This window comes from Mixophyes fleayi, chromosome 9 (genome assembly GCF_038048845.1).
Source record: "Mixophyes fleayi isolate aMixFle1 chromosome 9, aMixFle1.hap1, whole genome shotgun sequence".
Lineage (NCBI taxonomy): Eukaryota > Metazoa > Chordata > Amphibia > Anura > Limnodynastidae > Mixophyes > Mixophyes fleayi.
Genome location: NC_134410.1, coordinates 86693762 through 86713004, shown reverse-complemented (window position 1 = coordinate 86713004; position 19243 = coordinate 86693762). Strand labels below are relative to the sequence as shown.

At 40.6% G+C, this 19243-nt stretch overlaps 1 long non-coding RNA gene across 2 annotated transcripts; it reads left to right on the top strand.

Moving 5' to 3' along the window:
* The first annotated feature begins 12582 nt into the window (after positions 1-12582).
* On the top strand, positions 12583-18660 carry LOC142100803 (uncharacterized). 2 transcript variants are annotated; one of them, XR_012678916.1, is made up of 3 exons: positions 12921-14093; positions 14196-14918; positions 17971-18660. It is a non-coding gene; the product is annotated as an uncharacterized LOC142100803 (long non-coding RNA). The 2 variants fall into 2 exon arrangements; XR_012678915.1 differs by having other exon boundaries at positions 12583-14918.
* Positions 18661-19243: the final 583 nt, after the last annotated feature.

The following is a 19243-nucleotide window of genomic DNA, read 5'->3' as shown; positions in this document are numbered from 1 at the left end:
CCTGATTGTTTATTTACTAAATTAAAAGCTTTCACTCTTTTTATATGCTGAAAACTCTGATCTTAAACAGACCATATATATTATATCTCTATGTACTTTGTGTTTCAACAAAAGAAGGTTGTACTATAATTTACACATATCATATAACAATTGGCTGAGAAAGTATTTAGGCGTATCCTGCTCCTTTTGAGTCTCCTGGATGCAATGGACAAGTCGAAGAAGTCTGTGCAAGTCTTTGTTGAAAATCTCTGGATTGGAAACGTAGGTTATTTGAATAACTACTTCATTCCTGTTCATATCCTTTTCCTTCCAGCTCACACGAAAGGCTTATATATATAATATAATATATATATATATATAATATAATACATAACATATAATAAAACCACATCAAATATAGATGATATACTGATATATGATATACGATAAAACAATGAAAATATTTTCATATTAATAAATTTAAATCATCAAAACTAAAACATCTTGACAGGGTAAACAAAGTAGCATAACAAGGGGAATATATATTTTACGGTTAATTACAACCAGCACCATGATTCAACAATTGAGAGATACACCAATGATGTTACTATGCACTAAACAGTGTAGCGTTCGCTTCTGCAGGTTCTGCAAGTATGTGCTGGCTTGTACACCCGTAAACGGGTAGAATAGGAACATTTGCGCCGCAAGTCATCAAGCTGCGTATGTGGGAATACGCAGCTTGATGACTTTGGCCGTTCGCACACACCAAGTACGTGCATTAGTGCACGTACGTATGCTGCGCTCATTTTGCGTCCCTTAATGACTCAGGCCCAGAGGGTTTTGCGCCTAAGAAAGTTGTGTAGAACACAACAAGCCAGTTGCGGGTATGGTTTCAATACATTATTGTGTAAAGCAAAGGCTTCATTTGCAACAAATGCAAAATACTAAGTTAATTGTTTTTTAGTTTGTCATGGAAGGAAGTCTGCTCCAATGTGCCTTCATCTGACACCTTCCCATTTTTCCCAATGTCCACAAATAGGAATTCATAGTTGGCATACACTATGGCCATTAGAATGATGCTGAAGAAGCTTTTATAATTGTAGTAAAAAGATCCACTATTGGAGGGTGACATAATGTGAGCATGTTTCCCATCAATGGCACCACCAAAGTATGGAAAATTCCAGTGCCTTTCAAAATCTTCAGCAATATTTTGTCATTGCTCTACAGTAACAGGGGACTGAAAGATAAATAGTTTTGAAATTGTTAAATTGGTACATGCATGACATGTTATAATCACTTTTTTTCTTCTATTTTTTATTACACAGTCTGCTGCTCTGTCAAAACAAGTAATGTGTGATGTGTCAGACCAACAGGAACAGTTGACAGCTAAGAAGTAACAGAAGTTTCAACACTGCAACAAAGTGTGCAGAAGAAGAGAAAGAAAAGGCTCAGTGAACTCGAGCAAAGTGATGCGGTAACAGAAACAAACTATTTAATGGCTAAAAAAGCAACACAAGACTTGATCTGCATGCAGCAATGCTAAAATGAATATTGCAAGTAGACCTATACAAATCCAAATGGATTGTTTGATGTGTGATCTCATTTGTACGTCTGCAGAGGATTTGTCGCCAGACACAATTTTACCGCCATCTAACCACAGGCAGGCACGATCATACAAATTTCAGCCTACTCAAATCTAACTTTCAAATATGGGTGGGCAATGTATTATCCCAAAGCCCTACATGACTTTAACACCAAAGCCCAGCACAAGCATGCAACACTTCACCGGGCCTCCATCTCAAATGGATAACAGCGAACTGTTGCATTGAACAGCTGTGAACCCCTGATTATTTATTTTTATTGTATTGCATTTTTTTTATATAATGTATAGTTTCTATTATAATAAAATAGTATTTATTTATTTGTTAAAAAAATAGTTGTTTTACCAACCTTCATATACTGTTCACACAGAACTTATAATTGCATCACAGGTCTCAGGTATGATTAAACCCAGAGCTTGAGGTGACATGCTGTGCTGTATTTGAGATCAGCTAGTTCCCTTTGTATGGGCAATAAGCTCAGAATAGCAACCATTCTCTGGTCTGTAGATATGGGTCTCCTTAAATGGGTGTCCTCCTACTGGATTAGGGGGGTTACAAGTTGCAGCAGTTCCTGGAATGTGGGTTCATTCATTAGCAGAATATTACTGAAGTCATCAGGGTTGTTGTCCCGTATCTCCTACAGCATATAAGAGAATGAGTCTCTCCTCTGGAATCACTCGTTGGTCCAACAAGATCAATTCTTTCTCTTTCTTTCCCTCCAGGTCTGTGCTTGCAGTCTTCTTGCCATAGCGAGTAACAAAAGACCAGTAGCTTGCTTCAACAGTATCCATAATATTAAAATAAATAATTGCTGTGCATTTGCGAATTAATGTACACTGTACACAAAGATGTGTTATAGAATAAATGAACAAGACGTGTTTCCTTTTCCTTTTAAGAGTTTTTGGGAGACGTTCTGCCCTTTATTTAAATTTCTTGGCAGGGACGTCATTTTAGTGCATGTTGTTTCAGTGTGCACAAAATCAAAATCTTTTAACATGACAATACGGCTGTAAAAGTCACTGCCTGGACGGTCGGTCTTTAGTTAAATGATTAAAACGTGTAAAGTGTGTACGCATAAATCTCCCGAGCAATCAGACCTTCAATCGTAGGTACAATCGTTGTAGATAACACGTCAGTTGGAAAATTCACCAGTGTGTACCTAGCCTAAAGCAAAAAAAGAGAAAATTTGCACCTTAGCAAAACCATATTGCATTGGATGTGAATGTAAATTTAAAATATGGGGCCAGATTTATAGTGGGGTAGGGCATGTCCTAGATCAACTTTAAATTTCAGTGTAAAAATAAAGCTATCAATTATTTGTGTGCTACATGAAAAAGTAGCCAGTATTTTCCTTAAGTGCAAAACAATAAATTAATTTGCACCCTTTGCATTGTAACATGGTTTGTCCAGGAGCAAATTTACTCCTTTTTTGTTTTTCTCTCCTTAATGAATCAGGATCAACTGGTTTGCTTTTTATTGTAGCAGGCACATTGTATTAATGCATACACACAGGGGACTTAGCAAAAATATTTAATTTACTAAATAAATATATTGCTAAATATTAAGGAACATGGCAGTTTCAAGTGACCCAGAGAATACAGTAGCTGTGCCAACATCCTGAATACATTTTGCAATAAAATGATTGACAATATATTGACACTAGCACCAAACAGTAGTTGCATATAGACATCATTGTACATAATGCAGGCACATTTGAAACATAAGTGAATAAATGAAATACATTTGTTGCTTTTAACTAGGCATTAACTACAACACATTTTCAATCATGATGAAGTCTGTGACGAGGGGATGTGAGAGTATAAAACACTGAAAAGTTATTAAAGGTACAAATATATGTGTGAAATACCTTAAAAAGCTATAACTACAGATATGAGAACTACGCCCTTGACATAAGAGTCGAAAAAAAACAAGCGTTTCTCATGAAATAGAGACAAAAACAGGATGCAAGACTAATGACAATGCCTAAAGGGCATTATGTAGTACTGCAAATAAATATTTGCTGAGCTAAAGAGATTTCCTTATATGTACTTGTTTTTAACCAGTTAATGCTGGAGCTTAATCCCACCACAAGTCCCTGAGAGCTGATTCTGAATGTACAACTACATGTCTGTGTTTCATTTGATGCTCTCTGGCCGACAGTATTATGGCTGGAAGGAAATCAAGTTATCATAAATCGATAATAGGGGCACCAAGCCTCAGTACCCCCACAGGGACCAGGGATAAAAAGTATAGCACCTCATCCCCAATTAGTGTGACAAACGAGGTACAGTTTGTCGATTCCTCACATACACTTTTATCCAAAAACACTCCTCAACACAAAGTTTTTAATATTCATTACAATTTTATTAGATATTGTCTATGGGCCTGATTCATTAAGGAAAGTAAAGCAAAAAGAATGAGTAACTTTTCACCTTGGCAAAATCATGTTGCATTGGAGGGGGAGGTAAAGTTAAAATGTGGAGACAGATTTATAGTCCGATAGGGAAAGCGCTAGATCAGGGTTAGCTAACCTGTGACTCTCCAGGTGTTGTGAAACTACAAGTCCCAGCATGCTTTGCCAATATATAGCAGCTTATTGCTGGAAGGGTATGCTGGGACTTATAGTTTCACAACACCTGGAGTGTCACAGGTTAGCCAACACTGTCCTAGTTCAAAGCTATCAAGTATTGGTGCGCTACATGAAAAAACAGCCAGTATTTAACTTATGTGCAAAATAATAGACTACTTTGCAACCCTTGTATTGTAACATGGCTTTGTACAAGAGAAAACCTAGTAATTTTTTTGCCTTACTCCCCTTAATGAATCAGGCCCTATATCACAATAATTACAAAAGAGTCCCTATAGAAGAACGCCATTAAAGAGCGACTTTGCATCTGCGCTCATACTTACCTTAAAGGGTTAACAGTAGTTACAGGTCCGACCAATGACTGTCTCATGGGAGGGTCTTGGGCAGGGCCGTAACTAGGGCTGTGCGACAGGGGCGACCGCCCAGGGCGCAACGCTGAAGGGGGGCGCAATTTAGGAATATTTTAGGTTAATTTGGTTAAAGTTGTGGGCTAGGGGGGCGGCATTTGTCTTTCTCGCCCAGGGCACCAGAATTCTGAGTTACGGCTCTGGTCTTGGGTTCCTTTATAGGTTCTCTCACTTCCTGGTTGCCTCATTCTGCTTTGCAAGATCTTGTGAGAAGAACACATTGAATTCAGCTTTCAATTCTCCTTATAGCTGTTTTTTCCTATTATTTCATACCTCTGACTCTACCATAGCTGTCTGTTACCTTTTCTTCCATCCCTTCATTTAATTTTCTTATATTCCCCTTATACCGCTCCTACCTCCTTTTGCCCCCTCTCACCATCCTCCTCCTTCCCAACTCTTTCCAGTTTCCTTGCTCCCCCTTTATCATTGCCCCACCATATTTTTTTCCCCAATTTCTTCCCTTACCATGTCCCATCCCAAATGAGTAGTTTCCCACCCTGCCAGACTGGGTTTCCCTCCCCCTCCCGGTAACGGCCACCATCTTAATCAAAGCCACCAGTCCATCGGTAGCTATAGTAGCGCTGGCGGGGACATTCCCGGTGTCCCTCGCCAGCAAACAGTGCCCAGAGATGACCCCACCCAGCACTTACCTGGCAGCAGTCGGAGAGTCCGTAGATCCAATGTTTCACAATAAACCGCCGGTGACTGTGCACATGCGCAGGTCATGCACCCCAGAGCGGGAAGCGATCTCCAGCGGCTACTGGCACCAGGCGCAGATTAGCTGTGAGAGACAGTTTGTCCCCCAGTATGGTAGGGAACATTTTCCCTTACCATTTAACTCACTCTACCCCCCGACCCCATATATATCAATACAGCTCTATGCCAGGCATGGCCACCAGGGAGAGCCCCACACAGGTAGCACAGTGTTAACAGTGCCATTAACCCCTCCTATGCCAACAAACGTATATGTAACAGACCAATACCGCCTCGCCCCCATCAGCTATTTTTCCCACCAAGGTTTTTTATGAAACAGTAACAGAGGCTACCCATGCAGAGCCACTGTTACTGTTTCGTAACAGTAACAGGGTAACAGAGGCTCTGCATGGGGTGCACATTTTTACGAAACAGTAACAGAGGCTCTGCATGGGGTGCACAATTTTATAGGAGTGCTCCTCATGCACAAAGATCACTATATCAACTGACTCATAGCCAATGCGATGCAACTTCGTAGCACAGAGGTTTTTCCCCTCAAAGAAGGTGACAAACTGCAAGGGCAGAAGAGGCCATGTATGACACCCAGAGGTTTATGCTGCAAAGGGAGCTGTCTGTAGGCTTTAACCCAGCCGCTTTACAGGCATTGCCCCCTACACCACAAACAGAAATACCCATAGCCGTCGCAAATTACAACATGGATTATCTCCCCCTTTTTTTCTCAAGTGAACAAGAGCGTAATCGCAAACTGCTAGGTCTATAACAGGGCAGGGCACTGACTCAGTAAATCCCTACACACACTACAGTCTCTGCTATAACTCTATGGCAGAATATATTATTGAATATCACCACAGCAGCGTTGATAACCTGTCTCATTGGCCTTTTCCGCCATTAGATTTCCTTGACCTTCCCAGGCAACAATTTACTTCGTCCCAATCACAATCCATTATCCCCCCCACTCCAAGGAGAGGCAGGGGCCCTGGCACAGAGTGATAAGAACCATAATCCCTCATTCATGCACACAGTAGGCCAGTTGCCACATCTACATTCGCTCAACCCAGTTTAATTACATACAAGTAGACACGAGTACTTGAAGTCAGCTCCAGCTTACCAGACGCTAACAGGTCTTTATCTTCACTCTTACAGAACCAGCATACACCCACGGATACAGCTCTACCTCTACTCTCTGCCGGGTGTGTGGACTACCGGAGCACAACATTGGATATTTCACCATCTGTCCAAGGAATTCAAGCCCTCCCAGCTGCTTCAGAGATAGCTAATGAGCAGATGAATACTGGTAATCCAGCTGCAGGCACAGTGTCCAAAGTCGCAACACCCAGGGCAATTGGTGAGAGCAACTCTAATATTACACACAAGTCGCGTAACACTAGCCCTCTTATATTAACCACTAGTGAGGACTCATCAGATTCCGACCAAAGGCCACGTAAACTCTGCAGACAGAACTGCTTGGTAAACAGGTAAACAAGTCTCAGCAGGCTCTAGGCCCTTCTGCGGGCTCGGGACTTTAATGTACGGCATTAGCTCAAGTGATAGGGATAAAATTTAAAGAAGAACATATGTAGATATGTTCACCCTTACGGAAATGGACAGAAAGAGTTTTACAACAGCTTTTGACAAACATGGCATGGGTGAAGAGAATAATTGGTCATTCCCCAGGTGGGTCAACGGTTAATGCATATTCGCAGCCTTTTACCCAGTATTTCAACCAGAAAAACATACAAAAGGTATGGAGTTACTTGCACTTAATCAGTGACATGTATATAAAGGACGGTCTCACTATTTGGAGAGCATACTATGAGCTTTTTAGGAGAAAAATTGGCTAGTCTACCGCTCCACTTTAAAGATATCATGGATGGACCTAATGAGGCCCAGTAGTCAGGTTCCCGATTTAACCAACACTAAGTGGTTTCCTGGGGTGGAGAGGGGCACAAACACTCCTCCCCTCCAAAGGAAATTGTATGCATTTAACTCAGGTCACTGCCAAAGAGGCCCATCATGTAAGTGCAAGCACGTCGGCTCAACCTGTAGTGGCCAGCATACTGCCTCTGAGTGCAAAAGATTCAGATTGAGCGTAGATAGAAGACATGGAACTATAGCAGCAACTACTCTTCAAGACCCAGTCTCCAATTAAATTAGAAAAACATAATAAGTGCCTCAATCTTTATAATGATAAAAGCTCAGCAACCCTAATTAGAGACTGTTTCCAATTCGGTTTTAAAATCCCAGTGCAAAGAATGTTAAAGCACCCAATGCCTCGTAATCTGAAATCTGCCTCCGAATTTCCGGAGGTCCTTGATGGTAAAATAGCTAAAGAACTTAGGCTAGGTCAGATGTTAGGTCCATTTGCCCGCCTACCTATTCCCAATATAGTTGTGTTCAAGAAAATGGTGGTCCCCAAGAAAACAGAGGGTAAGTTTAGACTTATTCAGCATCTGTCCTACCCAGCAGGCGAATCTGTTAACGATTCCATCGATCCCATGGTTAGCACAGTAAAATACCACTCATTCGAGTTTGCCCTGTCCCTAGTACAAGAGTATGGTAGCGGGGCTAAAATTGACATAGTCAGCTTTTCGCCTGTTACCCCTCCACCCTGAATCGTTCCATTTCATGAGTATTAGACATAGACCATTGCTTACCCATCGGCTGATTGATGTCATGTGCATTGTTCGAGAGGTTTAGCAGCTTCCTTCACTGGTGCATTCAGGATGGAACCGGTCACAGAAGAATAGCTCACTATCTTGATGACTTTTTAGTTATAGGCCCAGCTAATTCCCCCATATGCCAAGATACGCTGCAATCAGCACAGGCTCTATTTAAGGTAATAGGAGTCCCCATTGCCCAAGAAAAAACAGAAGGTCCAACCAACCGCTTATTATTTCTAGGCATAGAAATAGGCTCATTGGCAGGTTGTTGTAGGCTCTCTGAAAAAAAACTAAAGAAATTATCGGACGTAATTTCAGCAGTCTTAGGGACTCAATCGTGCTCACTGCGCAAGGTCCAGTCTCTACTAGGCCTTTTTAACTTTGCTTTTAGAGTTATACCCATGGGCAGAGTATTCTGCCGTAAGCTACAGAGAGCCACGGCTGGGATAAATAGACCACATGCGGCAGTTCGCCTTTCAGTAGAAGTAAAAGATTACCTTAGAGTTTGGCTGTAATTTCTGAAATATTTTAATGGCAAGAGAATATGGCCACCCCTCCAATACAAAATGTTAAACTTAATTTGTTCACTGACGTTTCAGGCGCCCATGACTTATGTGCATATTTAAATGGCCAGTGGTGCCCCAAGCATTGGCCAGAAACTGACACAAGAATGGGATAGTTAAAAACCTACTGGTCCTTGAGTTATTTCCTATTATATTGGCCATTAAGCTGTGGGCTGTCATCTTAAAAGGCAGGCACATAGATTTTTGGTGTGATACTTTGAGTGTAGTCAGGTCCATAAGCAAGAAGAACTTGTCTTCACCTCAGGCTATATCTCTATTACATCACCTTATCTTACGCTACCTAGAACATGAAATATCATTTAATGCCTGCCATGTTCCGGGATTCAAAAACAGCATAGCTGATGCTATATCTCACTTCCAGTGGTGTAGATTTAAAGAATTAGCCCCTCAATTCCCGGAGGGAAAGCTACCTGGTTGATCCTGCCAGTAGCATATGCTTGTCTCAAAGATTAAGCCATGCACGTGTAAGTACACACGGCCGGTACAGTGAAACTGCGAATGGCTCATTAAATCAGTTATGCTGAGCTAACAGCATAGGTATTCCCTGTCCCTCTTGTGTTTGGTAGATCATCACGCTGGCATGAAGGGACTGGTGGAACATGGGTTAGCGCAATCCACTTTACAGGCTTATTGAGCAGCTTGGCACCAATGGTCCTAATTCCTCAGAACCAGGGACACGTCAGAGTCAGGTCAGAGGGATGCAATCATGGAATTTATGTGGCAGAAATTCAACGATGGGGCTTCTTAAACGAGAATGGCTTATGGCCCGCCTTAACGGCACATTTTATTTCAAAAAAGGATTTATCATATCGAAAGCACTTAAAGGCTGGGCGCAGGAGAGACCCATTCCAGCATACTCCAGACACCTGATTACAATACAAATATTAACACAATTTATGCAGGCTCTGACAACAGTCACTAGAGATGATTATGTATGATTATTGTTTTGCACCGCTTTCACATTGGCATTTTGTGGTGCTTTCCGAATTTGTTCTGAACTAGTCGCTCAGTCTAAAACACAGAGCACATCAGGATTACTAGCTAAACATTTGATGATACGGGACGATTATCTGAATTGTAAAATAAGTAGATCCAAAATGGACCAGGCTGGTAGAGGGTGCTGGTTACAAATTCACGAACACTAGTCAGACCAGATAGCCCATGTTTCTTAGTTCACCAAAACAGCTTACAAATCACTAGGTACCAGTTTCACACCTAACTGAAGCAGTCAATAATAACCCTGGGTTTAGACCCATTATTATACGACACCCATTCCTTTAGGATTGGAGCGGCTACATCCGCAGCCTTGTCAGGATTATCTGTGGATACCAAAAAGGCGTTAGGCAGATGGAAGTCAGCTCCCTACAAGACATACATTATGCCTAATGTTTAATTACTGTGTTGGTTGTGTTATACTAATTGTCTCCGCCTTGTGTTTTTCCTTATTCACCTTGATAACTACTAAGCAACCTCCTTCCAACACCTCTCGCCCCCCATGCTTCATCCTTCATTCCCTCACCTGGGGCCCGATTCATCAAAGTTCGCAAATGCATACGCATCTGCTAAATGGCTCTGCTCATGCGCGAAACAACACTTAAGCTGCGCAAAACACTACATACGCTACTCAAGCACGGCAGATACAGCTCTCAAAAGGCAACTCAATCTCAAACTCCAATGCAAATAGATTTGAGATGACTGCTGACCACTTGAGAACAAATGGGTGGGAATGGGCGGAGAGTAGGCGCGGACTGGGCGGAGATGAGATAGTACTTGAGTAAAGTCGGCGTTATGCTTTTTCACTTAAGAATAGTGGGCGTTCCCTCTGGCCAGATGAGTGAAACTGACGTCACTCCTGTCTCAAATCTTTCACAAAAGTTAAGGAAGGCCAGGGTCATGTTTAACTCCAATACAGCTAGCTAAAACCACTATTAAACGCCTTTAGGAGCATATTTTGCGTTTAAAATGCAAAACGAAATATGCACAACATACATACATATCAATACAGACTGCTTGTGCCTTTTTTTTTTTTTTTTTAAATATTTATTGGGATTTTAGATATCTTACAAATGTTCCATTAGTATGTTTGTGTAAATTAAGCCTTTTTTCTTTACATACCCCTTTCTAATCAATGCAATTCGTAAGTGCAACATGTTTGATGTTATTTTGGCCCTTTGGCCTCAATCCGGAACTGCCGGAATGCCGGAATTAGTTAGCTGGAAATAGCGCCCTCTGCTGCTTACTGCCTCTTCAGTAAAGAGGACTGGCTTTTATAGGCCTGTACACTGCTAGCCACATATCTTCTCAGCATTATGGGGAGAATCCAGGTCACAGTGCATTCCAGCTGCCGGAATGGTTGCCTCAGTGCATTCCACATTTATTCCACTGCTGGAATGGTTGCCTCAGTGCATTCCACATTCATTCCACTGCCGGAATGGTTGCCTCTGTGCATTCCACATTCATTCCGGCTGCCGGAATGGTTGCCTCTGTGCATTCCACATTCATTCCGGCTGCCGGAATGGTTGCCTCTGTGCATTCCACATTCATTCCGGCTGCCGGAATGGTTGCCTCTGTGCATTCCACATTCATTCCGGCTGCCGGAATGGTTGCCTCTGTGCATTCCACATTCATTCCGGCTGCCGGAATGGTTGCCTCAGTGCATTCCACATTCATTCCACTGCCGGAATGGTTGCCTCAGTGCATTCCACATTCATTCCACTGCCGGAATGGTTGCCTCAGTGCATTCCACATTCATTCCACTGCCGGAATGGTTGCCTCAGTGCATTCCACATTCATTCCACTGCCGGAATGGTTGCCTCAGTGCATTCCACATTCATTCCACTGCCGGAATGGTTGCCTCAGTGCATTCCACATTCATTCCGGTTGCCAAAATGGTTGCCTCAGTGCATTCCACATTCATTCCACTGCCGGAATGGTTGCCTCTGTGCATTCCACATTCATTCCGGCTGCCGGAATAGTTGCCTCAGTGCATTCCACATTCATTCCACTGGCGGAATGGTTGCCTCAGTGCATTCCACATTCATTCCACTGCCGGAATGGTGTGCACACTGCATGGGTAATTATTTCATTTTATTTAAAATGTTGCCCAAACAATAGACTTTGCCATAAATATTTATTATAAATCTCCAACCATTCTCAACAATTACCAATATCATTAGTCTCAATATGTTACATGCCTGATTTGACAGTTGGTGATGGTGCGTTTGCAATAACAAATAATAATAATAGACATATAATAACTCTAAACTATATTTAAGCGTTTTACACACATGATTTATGCAAATTTAAAACAAGTGTACTATTACCACAGGGACACTTTTAACAGCAGCACGAATAGTGTAAGGATATCAATGATCCCTAAGAGCCAAGAGAATTGGTGAGGACTCGAACCCACGTAGCAAGCTTGCAAGGTGGATTGCCTAACTGCTACACCACTGTACAAGTTGTGAATTCAAGGGAATAGAATACAAATTAAAGATGACCAGCAACTTCTAGTGTTAAATATGATTTTTTGTTAAGGCCTCATAAGGCCTTTGTTCAGCCATTTTATTGTAACTTGTATAGAAATATTATTTGCTAGAAGAGATTATTCATTTTTCTGTTAACTTGCAGTTTTGCAATATGTGAGCCTATGGCCTTGAAGTTGAACTAATAGGGAACACCTGAAGAATGTAACCAGTTATGAAAACAATAATGAGCTTCATATCCAGCTGGTAGTATGGGAACTGTATCCATGGTGTTGCACATAGCATATCTCCAACTCCCCTTGAGATAAGAAATAATAGGCTCATCTGTCCTTAGAAGGGGGAGAAAAGTAAACACCTCAAGAATACGTGAGAAAGTTAATCAGTAGCGCTTCTCATAAACTAGTGGTATAAACTATTGTGTGCATATGACGTAGGATTCATTTATTCAGTAGCCTATAAAAACCTGTATCTTTGTATCAATAAACTAGAGAATATTCCTTGCATACAGAACTTAGTCTGTGTCAATTCTCTCCAGCTGATTGAAGCGCTTCCAGATATACTTGACACCACAGGCTGACTTGGGTCAGAATTTTAGATTTAACAACTTGGAGGTCGCCACAGAGATTCGCTGTCCAGCAGGCTACAAGACAGACAACGGAGGTTTCCCAGCACATTGAACCCCAACATCCGCGGTCAGTAGATTTCTACTCGTTGGTCTTCCTAGTCTGGGTCACCTCATGTCTGTCTGAGGCACCTGACACGCGAATTTGTGAGTCTCAAGTATCATCTGATTAATATAATACAGTATTAACCCAATTTGTTTACTGTAATTGTATTGTTGATTAGATTTTTGAAAGATGATTGAATTTTGAGTGCATGTGTTTGTACCTATGTATGATGTATAAAGCATAAAAGTCACATAAGACATTGAACAAAGAAGCATGTAATGGAATAGAGGGATTTAGAGAGTTATTGTTTTGAACATTGAGTGAACATTTTAGACACCATCCCCAGAGGTATATCAAAGAAGGGAGATTCTGTAATCTGCCCAAATTGTGTAAGAGAGATTTCCAAAAGACCTTCGTCCCAGATACTGTCAAAGAAGCTATTTAGCACGGACATCCAGTACAAGGAGTCCACAGAACGGGACGTCCAGTGCAAGGACAACCCACAGAAACTAGATAAGAGTCCCGATTTGGACTCAACAGAATACTGTCAATACGAGTAATATAGATAGTAAACAAATGACAGCAGCTCCCTCATAGATATGATGCACAAAGACTAAAGGAAATGGGGGAGTAGAAGGTCTGCAGGGAATTTTTCAAGAAAGCGGGGATAGCCAAAGATATGTGTGGATGGAGAAACAAAGGTGTTGCAAGTGGTAATGTGACAAGAACAAAGGGGTATTGAGATCAAACCCCAAGAGATTGTTTGAGGTGGCACAGGAAAGTTAAGAGATCTGAAAAGTCGAAATATATGTGGATATGCTAAATGCATCGGAAGCTGAATAATGAATCAAGTAGGTTGTATATTATAAATGTATGTTTGATCCTGTGCAGCTGAATAAGTAAAATGTGCCCCTCCCTTATTCTGTGTAAATGATTTCAGTGTGTTGAGATAAGAAGCACACTGTTTTTTGTTTTTTGACAATGTATGTAAAATTGAAAAAATGTGTCCGGAGTGCTGATTGATGATAACATGTTGAAGCTAACTTGTATTTAGTGTAATGCTGGGACTTGTAGTTCCACAGCAGTAGGCTGGAAGATGTCAGTTAAGTTTTCTTTCTCTGTATGCGAGTTTTGTCTCCGTCTTACTGCGTGTGAGAGAGATCCGTGATAATTCACATTGTTTGTTCTCTGTCTTAGTGCTCTATAAGGGAGATGTTTGATTTACTTTAAATCACAATGTTTGTCTGTCTTGTCCGTTTTTTACAAGAGACATGTTTCAAGGTTGAAAAAGTTGTACATTCATTGCTTAATGATAAGCTTTTAAAAAGATACAAAAGAAGTTTTAAAATGTTTGGTCCGATTGCACGGACAAGATTGTAAATAATGTACATTATCACTATAAGTACTAGTGTCAGAACAAAGCTGGCTGGGATCCAACAAGCCGTTTCTGTATTTGAACAAAATAATTTTGTTTCTGAAGTTCAGAAATATAGCTTTCTCTTTAATGAAGTTGAGAATTGTGGGAGTGAGCTTACATGCTGTTTTTATCTGTGTTAAAATGGCGCTGATGAATGTTCTCAGAAATCAGGAGGGTTTGTAATGCCTTTAAAGAAATGTTACGAGATAAAATGTCGTCTGTGAGCGAGACTTAAGTGAATATATTTTTACTTTGAACACGAAAATCACAGAATCTAGAAATATGTGTGAATATTTGGTCACGGGAGAGAGATTTTGTTGAGAAAATGTTGAATGATTTACAGACACAATGTATTGTGTCTAACGAGAGTACTCTGATTTATGAGACAGTGCTGCTTTTAAAATGGTTGAATACTTGGAACCAAGATTCCAGATTGAATGTTTCTAAACCCGGAAATTTAATTAGTGTCATTTAAAAGGGCTGTACTAAGAGATGATAAGAAAGGAGTGGCTTTGAACACTCGCCCAGGTCTCGTCACTTTGACATTCTCTATTTGTGAAATTAGGGACTGCCCCTTTGAGGAAATCAAGGCATGGAACGCATAGCGTCACAGTTAAGCTTTTAGCAGCTGTTCACTGGTTACCTGATAACAGTATACACGCATGTTACAGTTACAGTAATTCCTAGTAAATAAATGTTAATCTCTATGCAAAAGTTTTTTTATTCACAGGTCTCCAGCTGCAAAGACCCATTAGGCAATCCAGATTGCATTGATTTAACTTCCAATGCACCATCTTTGCACCACAACAAACATAAGTATAAACTAATGAAGGATTTAAATAACGTAAACTCTTCTGAGTAATGATTACCTTGTTTTGGAAGAGATATTAGAGTTTATGTGCTATTCACATAGCAAATGCATGAACTAGGTGGTTTTTCTGTATGTGCAGAAAGCAAAAGGTTTTTATTTGTATCCTCATTACAGTTTTGAGTAAATCAGTGTTTGTAAAGACATTTACTGCCCTTATTTACTGTGCTATAATTGTTATATACTGTAAATAATTCTTTTTATTGTGGGTATGGTAATGCATTGATGGGAATTCTATATTTTTACAGAAATGAAAAAGATTTAAGACTTTAAGAGCAATTGTATGTGCTCCTGCATTAGCACTTCTGGATCATAGCAAGCCATTTATACTCTCCTCTGAGCAGAACCAAATGTTTAACCAATTTTAAGCTGAAATAACTTCAGCGCCAGCACTGGCTTTGCCAGATTATGACAAGCCTTTCACATTATTTTGTTATGAAGTCAGTGCACATGTACAAGGAGTACTGACACAAATACATGGTCGCAAGCTAAGGTCACTTGCATACTACTCTGCTTTAGTGCTTGAAAAGAGTATAGATATTGTGCTAGGACACCCAGTTACCTTAACGGTATCGTACGTTGTGACAGAAACCAAGCACAAGCAAAACATTTGTTACCGGCCAGATTTACTAAGTATGAAGATATACAGCACAAAGGACATTCCCTCCTATTGTGAAATGAGTGACATATAACACTTGCCGAGCGCACTGTGTATTTTCTTCCTCCCTTTCCTTTTTTATTAGAAGAAAAAAAAAAAAAAAAAAAAAAAAGGAAGCACAAGAGGCCCCAGAGCCTCTCATGTTCACAGATATATGTTAAGACCTTCAGACAAGGGGAATCTGAGTAAACTGTATTTTAAGTTTTTTAAAGGTCCAAGGGAGACCAGAGAGGGGAGTTCATTGATATTAGCAGGAGGAATATAGATTGCACGTTATTTTCCTTTGCTGTGCGCTGTAGATGTGTACTAGACTAGAAAGGAAAGCCAAGTTTGGAAGAACCAGACTCAGGCCCATAGTAATGTATAGATCATTATACATAATTAGAAAATTCTAATATGAAAGTTTAACCCAACCAAATAAAGAAAAGAGCAACCCATGACTACAGGGGTTTACACCCAATGCAGGAATGTGTTTGTGAGTATTGTGGCCCAACACATTATTATATACACTAATAGAACTGATGATGTGGCTTATTAACAGGTTATTTAAGCTAAGTGTTTCTCTTCCAGAAGAATTAAAGTTACCACATCTGTCTTAACCGTTGTACTGTACACTCCATCTAATGAGTGTAAACTTTGTGGAACTCAGAAACCAAGAACCTTTTCCTTGGATTCCACATGCTCCTTACTGAAGCCTATCCTAATGAAGTAGCACTGCTTACTCCCAGTAACGTTACACTTAAGCAGTGCACAATGTTGAATCCTGCTGCCTTATTGCAGCAAGTTTCAAAAGATGGGAGAAGTACCTGTATATATTGGGGTTACCCTAGGGATTTGGGGGAATTCCATTCCAGCTTGAACAGAAAGAAAGGAAAAAAAAAAAATGCAAACAAAATTTTTCTGAACATGATTGCATAGAACTAATGAAACAAGAATCTCTGGTTTTATCTCACATTAAAGATAAACCATTACCAGATGCAGACATCACTCTTTTTGTAGATGGTTCACACTATCACATAGATCCTGTCCCGTATACAGGGTGTGCTGTAACCACACACACAGAAATAGTGATTCAACAGACTCTACCGAGTCACATGTCAGCACAAGAAGCTGAACTAAAGGCCCTGACACTTGCATGCATATATGCAAAAGGACAAAGAGTAAATATTTACACTGATTCAAGTTATGCATTTGTAATTGCGCATGATTATGGCCCTGTATGGAAAAGTAGGGACCTTATGGGTTCAGCAAGCAAACCAGTCAATATGATGAACATACCAGGGCATTGTTCACTGCATTCCAGCTGTCCTCCAAACAGTGATGAAGATGAAGACACACACAGAGATACTACCCCCGAAGCTAAGTGAAATAGACCAGGCCGCACGAGAAGCCGCCATAGCCCCAGTACCCCAAGGGGAGTCTATTTACATGGTGACCCCCTGACCCCTGTTTGACCAGAGCACACTCCAACTTATGGAAAGACAAGCAACAGAAAATAAGAAAAAGACTTGGGCAATACATGGAGCACTAGAAGTGCAAGGAGTGGTGTAAAGGTCAGCGTTTGTGTCTGCCAAAAGTAGTTTATCCCATTATGGCCAATATAGCACACGAGAAAGTGCATCTGGGAAAAGATGCTATGGTTGTACTCACTAGCAGCTTATGGATAGTACCAGGGTTCGCCCAAGCAGCACAGTCGTTAGTGGCAGAATGCCTAGTCTGTGCACAAAGTAACCCGAGTAAGTCTGTCCTATGGAAAAGCACACCCCAGACATAATATCCCTATAAGAGGATACAGATAGACTTTATAACTTCCCAAATGCTCGGGCTTTGAGAATGTGCTTGTCTGTGTCAACTTCTTTAGTCACTGGCTGGAGACATGGCTGTATAGAAAAGCAAATGCTAAAGCATTAGCCAAGAAAATTGCGAATGAGGTAATCTGATGATATGGTGTACCAGAGGTCATTGTAAGTGACAGAGGGATACACTTTACGGGGCAAGGATTCCAGAAACTATCACACCCCCTACAGATCCCAAAGTTCAGGATGTATGGAGCGCCTTAATGGTACACTGAAATTGAAAATGCAGAAAATAATGGCTGAAACAGGTCTGCCATGGATCTCATGTTTACCTGCACTCAGTAAAAAATACTGCTAGGAAAGACACAGGTTTAACACCATATGAGATATTGTTTGGCACAGCAAACAGAACAGGCTGTTATTTTCCATAGCAACTACACCATGTATATAGTGATTTGTTGAATTATGTTGCCTTATTATAGAAACAACTAACTGAAATACATGGTCAAATATTCTCCTCCATTGCAAACCCTAATTTTGATACAGGTACCCATAAACTGCACCCTGGGGGGCTGGGTGGTCGTGAGAAAGCACATCAGGAGAAGTCTTGAACCCAGATACAAGGGTCCTTATCAAGTCCTGTTGACGACTCCCATGGCAGTGAAAGTACAGGAAAGAGACACCTGGATTCACGCATAACACTGCAAAGTCTTCAAATCAGGGGAGTCTTGTTCTGATAAATAGAAATGACTGTCTCATTGTATTGATATGTCTTGCCAGAATAATTGTGACTGAAGTAGGGATTAAGGCCTCCCTAACCCAGTATGAAACAGACAGTTAAGTGACATATTGCCTATGCCACTGTGAGAAACATATGGGAAGGAGTGCTCAACAATTTGCACTCATAGTAGAGTAAACTCTGAAAATGTCTTTGTGCAGATGCATAACCTCATTGGTAAAGTTGTCAGTAATGATTCATGTTGGATATTGGAAATATTGGCATTAGTAGCAAATGGTTTAGCAATCCTGTTGATCGTATAGGTGATAATGAAACTAAATATATGGCTGATTAAGAAGTTACTGACACTTGATTGTTGTCTCTCCAAAAAGGGAACCACTGAAAATCCCGAACCTCTGATGATCACAGAAATTACTTCTGAAACCTGACCAGACTATGAGTGTCATGAATTATTTGGACTAGCAAAGCCAAAGAACTGCAGAGTTTGCAACAAGAAACTACTAAAGATTGAACAAAGGACATGCAAGGCCTGCAGAACTACTATAGACTCATTAACTATCTTTTAAGAAACCATCTTTTAAGAAACCATCTTCTAAGAAACCATCTTTTCTAGACATGGACATTTGCCAAAATGCATCTCCTCATAAATCAAGTTAGGACAGGGAGGATCACAGGCTTATTAGTGGGGGATGAGTTGACAGATTCCTAAGGGGACCAACTCTATGCATGTGGCCTCCTACATGTGTATAAGTACCTGCTTATTAAGAATGTGGTTCTATAGATAGGATTAGGTAGGTAGGAGGAGAAAGGGTCGAAAATTGAATAAAAGATGGGAAATGTTAAATATGATTTTTTGTTAAGGCCTCATAAGGCCTTTGTTCAGCCATTTTATTGTAACTTGTATAGAAATATTATTTGCTAGAAGAGATTATTCATTTTTCTGTTAACTTGCAGTTTTGCAATATGTGAGCCTATGGCCTTGAAGTTGAACTAATAGGGAACACCTGAAGAATGTAACCAGTTATGAAAACAATAATGAGCTTCATATCCAGCTGGTAGTATGGGAGCTGTATCCATGGT